At 43.5% G+C, this 8114-nt stretch overlaps 1 long non-coding RNA gene across 1 annotated transcript; it reads right to left on the reverse strand.

Moving 5' to 3' along the window:
* Nucleotides 1-1392: 1392 nt before the first annotated feature.
* Nucleotides 1393-3592, reverse strand: LOC129048006 (uncharacterized). Its single transcript, XR_008509979.2, has 3 exons — nucleotides 3475-3592; nucleotides 2706-2857; nucleotides 1393-2035 (listed from the first exon to the last, which is right to left on the reverse strand). It is a non-coding gene; the product is annotated as an uncharacterized LOC129048006 (long non-coding RNA).
* Between the last annotated feature and the right edge of the window lie 4522 nt (nucleotides 3593-8114).

The following is an 8114-nucleotide window of genomic DNA, read 5'->3' on the forward strand; positions in this document are numbered from 1 at the left end:
AGTTGATATGGGATGGGGTAAAAGGGGTGCACTAAAAAGACCTATTTTTAAAGGGGTACAGTGTACACTATTTGAGTGAGGGCTACACTTAAAAGCCCAGACATCACCACTACCCAATATATCCATGTAACAAAACTGCACTTGTACCCTATAATTTAAAAAATATATATATTTTTTATTTTAAGTTCTAGGGTACACGTGCAGGATGTGCAGGTTTGTTACATAGGTAGACATGTGCCATGGTGGTTTGCTGCACCCATCAACCCAACACCTAGGTGTTAAGCCGAGAATGCATTAGCTACTTTTCCTAATGCTCTCCCTCCCCCAACCCCACCCCTGACAGGCCCCAGTGTTTGCTATTCCCCTCCCTGTGTCCATCTGTTCTCATTGTTCAGCTCCCACTTATAAGTGAGAACATGCAGTGTTTGACTAACGTACCCTATAACTTTAAAAAATATACAAAGGAAAGAATGGGTTTTCATAATGTAGACCAGCAGTTGTCTACCCTGAATATGCACCAAAATTTCCTGGCAGGCTTATTACAACACAGTTTCCTGGGGTTCACCCCCAGATTTTCTGATTCAGTAAGTCTGGAGTGGAGCCCTAAAATTTACATTTTTAATAAGGTCCCAGGTGTTTCTAATGCTGATCCAAGGACATGTCTTCTTCCCGGATGTGGAAGTTCTCAGTACCCAAGTTGCTCCTGCTGAAGGACAACTAGAAAGTAAAAATATTTAGGACACGGATTCCAGGGTGGGAGGATGGAGGAGTTGGCTAGATTAAATAGAACTGGTATTTCTGAGAACTTACTCATAGTGCCAGGAGTTTTATATACATTGTCTCATTTATCCCACTGCACACCTGGCCGGTTAGCATGTGTCAAAGTAAAAATCAACTCATTCACCAGGGAACAAAAAAGAGATGTTTTCTTCTCTAAAGAGTTAAATATCATATGCTGGCTATATATTTATGTGAGAAGATATAATTTCCTCTTGTTTTTAACACAGGTATACTTTAAATGTTTCTTGAGATTTAACTCTAAGTGATTAAAGGAGGTTGGCTTTTCTCGTGAGATAAGAGTCACCACATAAAACAATTTTGCTTTTGAAAGAATTAGATTTAATACATTTGAAGTTCCTCTACAGATTCCTACTCAAAGTGGATGTCATGATTATTGCAATCTAAGAGTCCACAATTAAATTTTTTCTTTTTTTTTTTTCTTTTTGAGACGGAGTCTCGCTCTGTCGCCCAGGCTGGAGTGCAGTGGCACCATCTTGGCTCACTGCAAGCTCCGCCTCCTGGGTTCAGTCCATTCTCCTGCCTCAGCCTCCCAACTAGCTGGGACTACAGGCACCACCACCACGCCAGGCTAATTTTTTGTACTTTTAGTAGAGATGGGGTTTCACCATGTTGGTCAGGCTGGTCTTGACCTCCTGACCTCGTGATCTGCCCACCTTGGCCTTCCAAAGTGCTGGGATTACAGATGTGAGCCACCACAACTGGCCAAAAATTTTTTTTCTTTAGACTATAAACTTTACATATGATTCAATGGGAATCACATGTGATTTTGTAGACTCATTCATTTGCTACGCTGTACACGCGCAATAAATTTTACTTAATAAATTGATCCTCCACATACTCAAAATAGGGCAAATGTTTACATGTGATTAAAGTAGCCTAAAGGTCCCCCTAAACAAAAGATTCTCTTTATGTTTAAGCAGCCCTCTTTAAAACTCAACATAGCACCTGTGAGGAATCGTGCTACTTCCTCAACATCCTTATATCAATTACTCTAAAATCAGATGGGCTTCAGTGTACAGGCTCTACTTCTGACCTGAAGGGCTTTGCTTTATTAGAATTGGGGGTGTGAAGGTAGATTCCTGCATACAGAATGCTAGAAAGGGCAGAGCTGGTTAGGAGAGAAAAAGACAGTCCTGGGTCAGAAAAGGGCATCTTGAATGCTCAGGTCAGCTGTAGCAGAAGAATAGGAGAAGAGGTCTCTGGAGCCAAATTTCCTCCCGGAGTACTGCCTTTGCTGGAGGAGATCCAAGGTAAAATGACTTAAGTGCTGTTTTACTTTCCTAGGGCTTCATTCTTAGAATCATAGAGCTATGAGCCTGAGGGATCTTTGTTTTTTGTTCTTTTGGTTTTTTGGAGATGGAATCTCGCTCTGTCACCCAGGCTGGAGTGCGGTGGCGCGACCTCGGCTCACTGCAAGCTCCACCTCCCAGGTTCATGCCATTCTCCTGCCTCAGCCTCCCAAGTAGCTGGGACCACAGGTGCCCGCCACCACACCCGGCCAACTTTTTTGTATTTTTAGCAGAGACGGGGTCTCACCGTGTTAGCCAGGATGGTCTTGATCTCCTGACCTTGTGATACACCCTCCTCAGCCTCCCAAAGTGCTCGGACTACAAAGCCTGAGGGATCTTAAAGTTCCCCTGATTAATATTTAAATATCTTTTACCAAACTTCCATCAATTACTATGACTAACTTGATTGTAGCCTTCCTGAACAAGTTCAAAGCTCAGGAATCCATTTCATCAAGGGACAAATCACTCATTTAAAACATTATTATTATACCAGTGATGATTTATACTACTAGCACCAGCAAGCATTTCTTGGGAACTCTGCCTCAGCTGTGGGGTTACCTGTGGCAAGTACACTCTCTCATTCAACCCTCACAACCACGAGGTGGGTATGAGTACCTTGACTTTCAGATCAGCAAACTCAGGCTCAGAGTTTAGTTGACATCGGAGATCTGGAATCAGAATGCTTAGGTTCAAACCTCAACTCTGCCTCTGACAAGCTGATTGACGTTGGGGAGAGTCGTATAAATTCTAAGCATCTGTTTTGTCATCTGTGAAACAGAGATAAGAGACATCTCAGTGTGAAGATTCCATAAGATAATATAAGTGAAGTGATTATCAGAGGGCCCAGCACATAGTAAGCCCTCAATCTGCAGGTCAGAGAATGTCAATAGCATGATGGAGGTCACAGAGTCAGTACAGGGGAAAAGTGGGTACCAAACCCAGCATCTCTGACCGTGAATCCACACTGCAAATGTCCTCACTATCCTACCTCCATTCCCAATGCACAGCCCACAGTGCTATTGTGGTACACTCAGAAGAGGATTTTGCCCAGGTCACCTCTTTCCATGTAACCTAGAGAGGCTTTATGAAGGAAGGGAGGCTTGGGGGAAAAGGTGATGTGAAGGTTGAGTCCCATAACCCTCTCATTGTAATAATGATTTCTGGTCCATCCTGGTCGTTATCAAGACCCAAAAGGCTTCTGTTGAGAGAAATCTTGTTTCCCTGTAATGTCCATCCATGGGCGTGGCAATATTTTACTTTCATGGACCACTCCCTCCACCCCGCCCCCAAAAAAAAGTCCCCTCTGTCTTTGGATTCTGTCCTTAAATGTCACAGAATTCAGTGCATGCTCAGACCATAAATCTCACTTAAAAAGGGAGCTCACCGCCAGCCTTTCCCAGAGAACACCTGGGATTGCACCGTAGGCTATCTGCCTATTCCAACACTCCACGTTGGAGAAGAAACCAATCTGCCTTTGTTGAAGAATCTACAGGTGGCAGGAATCACCTGACAAAGAGGAACAGCAGGGGCAGACAGTCAAATGGCTTTGTGAATAACAGGCTAGATTTCTGGGTATAGGACAGAAAGTAAACAATATAGGCTGCCTTGAAACTCTAGGACTTTGGATTTCATTATCAGACTATTGCTGGAGAAGGAAATATATATCATCTGATACAGGCTCACAAGCTGATAAATATTTAATGGACAAATAATGAATCTTGGCATAAATATTTAATGGGGCAATATCAAGATATACAGGGTGAGGGCTGTGCTGAGAGAAAGAGGCTTTAGACAATAAGACAATCGAGTTGGAACTTGAGTGGAGATAAGTCCAACAAGTATCAGTCTCTCTAAGGGGTGCTGGATCTCCTTTGAAACCAGGTTGGTTGTTTCAATAACAGAATAGATGAGCTTCTTTTCAAAATGTGAACTGCTGTGGAAATGACTGGAGATAGTATTTTTATTTCACTTTTATTATTTATTTGAAAGATAGCATTAGATTGTTTACTTGGAAGATGATAACCATTGAGAGAATTAATACAAGCAAAATAAAAACCTAGGTAGGATCAGACGAACATTCCTTTCAGAAGTCACAGTTATTTTTGTGGGTGTTCTGACTTGGGAGAAGCGTGCCTATTCCACAAGAGAAGTAGATGGTGCAGCTCTTGGGAGAGTTCTTTTTTTTTTTTTTTTTTCTTTTTGGAAACAGGGTCTCACTCTGTTGCCTAGGCTGGAATTCAGTGGCACAATCATGGCTCCCTCCGGTCTTGACCTCCCTGGGCTCAAGTGATCCTCCTATCTTAGCCTTCTGAGTAGCTGGGACTACAGGTGTGTGCCACCACACCCAGCTAATTTTTCGGTATTTTTTAGAGGCAGGATTTTGACATGTTGCCCAGACTGGTCTCAAATTCCTGGGCTCAAGTGATTGCCCACCTTGGCCTCCCAAAGTGCTACGATTACAGGCATGAGCCACTGCACTTGGCGGGAGAGCCTAAGAATAGATATCATTTATCTTGAACCCAGGATGTGGCCAAGATTATGTTAGTGCTAGCAAATAAGGATAGATGTGTCCCTGCAATTACAGAGCTTGCCATTGGCAGTAGAGATTATAGCAGAACTCACCATACAGTGTAATTATCAGTATCACAGGGCCAGGAGAGAGCTATGGAAACATGAAGATAAACCAGAGATGACTTCCTGGAGGGAACGGCTTCTGGGTCATGTCATGAAGGGTGGTTTGCTGACATTGTCTTCACTTATTTATTTGCCTGGCTCTTCTCATTCAATGGAAAGCCTTATGAATAGAGAGACCCAGAGGCATCAGGAAGGAATCCACAAGGTGATAATTCAAAGGGTTTTGAATGTCAAGGTAAGGGATTTTAATCTGAATTAATAAATGATAATTAGAGCCAACATAGACGTGCATTGGGAAATGCTATGTGTGAATGTATGTGCACATGTATTTCTAGCACTTGAGAATGTACATCTTTGCAGTTGCGTGAAATATAGAGCAAGTAGAAAGCAGAGCAGAGAGTGCTGTTCCTGAAGTTCCTTGAAGAACTTAAAAAGAGAAACCAAAAATAGACTTAAGCCCCCTTTGCTCCCTGTTTCTTTCCACCATCTGTCAGTCCCACTCCCCTAGAGAGAAGCTAAGGCTGACAGTAGCAGAGTGAGGAAACAGGGGTGTGGGTGGGAGAATTTTATTTTTTCTACCAGGCTGAGTTATTAATTAGCTTCCTGGAAGGTAGAGGAACACCGTGCTTTAGTCTTCTCACTTGACAAATATTGCACCAGAGAGTGATAACAGCCCACCCAAGGTCACCTAGCACCTTCATAACAAAGGCAGAGCCAGATTCCAGGACCATCTGGAATTCTCTGCACAGACTCTAACCATACCACTGTCCAACCTTCCTCTCCTAAAGGGATCAGGTGGTGTCTGTTTTGGAGAGGCAAACTAGGGGAGATCTTTGTGGTGGACTTTCCCAGCTTCTCAGTAAGCAAAATATTTCCTAACCTCCCTCCCAAGGACAAGCTGCAGTCCTCACATGAACTCGGCAACAGATGCTGTTTACTTCAAGCAGCACAATTCCTTCCAACCCCTCATGCATAATACGCAACTGAGCCTTTCATCTCTGGGGCCTCAGGATCCCAGGGAGGCAGGTGGACAGACGGACGCACTGCCTCATCCTCTGGAGGCCTATTATCATCTAATTTTTTTCACCCAGTCTTGAGCTCGAGCTAGAAATTGGTGAGAGGTGGTGGGGATCAGTCTCAGAGGCACCCAGAACTTGCTCCTCTCTGGACTAGAATGCTGATCCTCTCTCACTACCCCCCGACCTCCGAGGACTGTCAGCATCAGCACCACAGGCTATGTCTAGGTTCCACTTGCTTCCTTCATCCAGTGAGGATGGAGTGGAGCTCCCAGTTCTTCCTTCAATGTTGTTTGGCTTCACCCCAACTTAACAGTATCAACAAAACTCCCAAGACTTATCCATACTCACTACAGTCCACACTCTCCGGGAGGATTTGAAGCTGAGAAGGACCCCACATATCATGGCACAACCCCCTCCTTTTAGATGAATCCTCAACAAATACCTATTGAGCAGATAAGTGTGGGCCCTGCACAGAATGCCAGGACTGCCAGGCCTCCCTCCCCCTCATGGGACTTAAAGTCTAGGAGAGGAAGAGATGCGTTAAATGAAACTATTATAATAATGAATTAAATGTGATGTCACTGAAACCTAAAGAGACAGCGTGATGTCTTTGGTGTCCTCGAGTAAACCTGTAACAGAGCCAGGATTCAGGGCTGTTGTCTGTGACTACATCTTTGATAACTTAGGCTAATATCTGGAGGAAGACTTCTATGCCAATCGCAGGAATTCCCTGAGTCTAGTCCTCCTCTATCTGCAGTGCTGTACCCTGACAAAGTTCAAAATCCACTCTCCTGCTTACTTACCTACCATTTATTTAGCAATGAAACCACAGATGCTAGGTGTTTCTCCCCTGCCCCTTCTCAGGGTGGGACAAGGACTTAGGGAGTTGGCCCTGATGAACAGGCCCAAGAAATGTTTATGGACTCTCAGCAATCAAGAGCTTGAAGGGACCTTAATAAGTTGGAATATTCATCATACCTTTTCTTCTTTTAACAACAGCAAGCTATTTTTCAAGAGAAGTCAGAAGTAAAACACTGATACATAAAGCTGACAAAAGTTGAGCTGCCCTGACTTACTTGAAGAATGAGGGCTTTAAGGGCCACCTCTATCCAGCCCCCTTTCCCTGGGGACAACTCTTTAAGGTACTTTAGGACAAAGGATCATAGTTTGAAACTTGCTTATCTCATCTAACGCCTCATTTTATAGAAGCAATTGTGCCATGTGTCTGGGTATAACCTCTTGCAAATGTCTTTTCATCTCTGGGCCTACAGATCCATCTGTGAAATGAGGACGGATATGCTCACGCCCATTCTACAGGATTCTTGTCGAGTGCCTGATGAAGTCCCAAATATCAAAGCACTCTAACTACCATGCATATCTGTGAGTGAGCACAGTAGTGTTTAAACCCCAATTCCACTACTCTGTAGCTAAGTGAATGATTTTCTCTAGACCAGTTTCTTTATTTATAAAATGAGAATCATAATGGCACCTATCTCCCAGCCTTACTTTGAGGCTTAGATCAGATAACGTATATAACACATTTTTTCTAATTACCTGGGCTGTAGGAAGTGTTCAAAAATGTTTGCTTTAATCTCTTCTTCTCCATTGTCTTCATCACCACTGTCATATTTATTTCAATTGTTATTCATTTTGAGAAAACAGATCTAGCTCCTCATCTTTCCTCTGCACATGAACCTGCAATAAAGTGGCTAAAATGTGATGGAAGCCACCTGTGAATACGAGGGGACATTCAATCTCTTAAGGAAGTCAACACAAAATAAGCCTAGTTGAGAGATAAAGAGAGATTCTGATGATATTTTGGAGGCAACTGTACTAGCCACATGAGAAAATGTTTAACTTCTGGATGTTTCAATTAGTCATACCCTCGATTTTTTGTGCTTTCACACACACACACACACACACACACACACACACACACACACACACACACACACACATATAAGAGGCCCAGAGAGGGGAGGTATCTTGCTGCAGCACCACACACTATTAAAGGAGAGCTCCAATAGCTTGCCTGTCATGGCCATGTTTTTCTTCTATGCCTCATAGACTGCATTCTCCAAACAGCCCCTTTCTTCCTAAGTCCCACTCACAGAAGCCAGGGATCTCATGTGTGGCCATTTGTTCTTATTCCAAACCCAGGGCACACGACCAATTCCATGGGAAGGGGCTTTGTAGAGGGAAACAATCCAATTACTGATCTAATGAGCCAATTTTCCTCTCATCTCCTCATAAAGGCATGTGCGGCCCCAGTGTTCCCCTGCCTTACTCAGACGATGACAGAGAGATGGAGAAAGAGCCCTGTTAGGCAGTTCAAACCCACTTACTGCACAGGCTGGAAAATGAAATGACT

Source organism: Pongo abelii, chromosome 13 (genome assembly GCF_028885655.2).
Source record: "Pongo abelii isolate AG06213 chromosome 13, NHGRI_mPonAbe1-v2.0_pri, whole genome shotgun sequence".
Lineage (NCBI taxonomy): Eukaryota > Metazoa > Chordata > Mammalia > Primates > Hominidae > Pongo > Pongo abelii.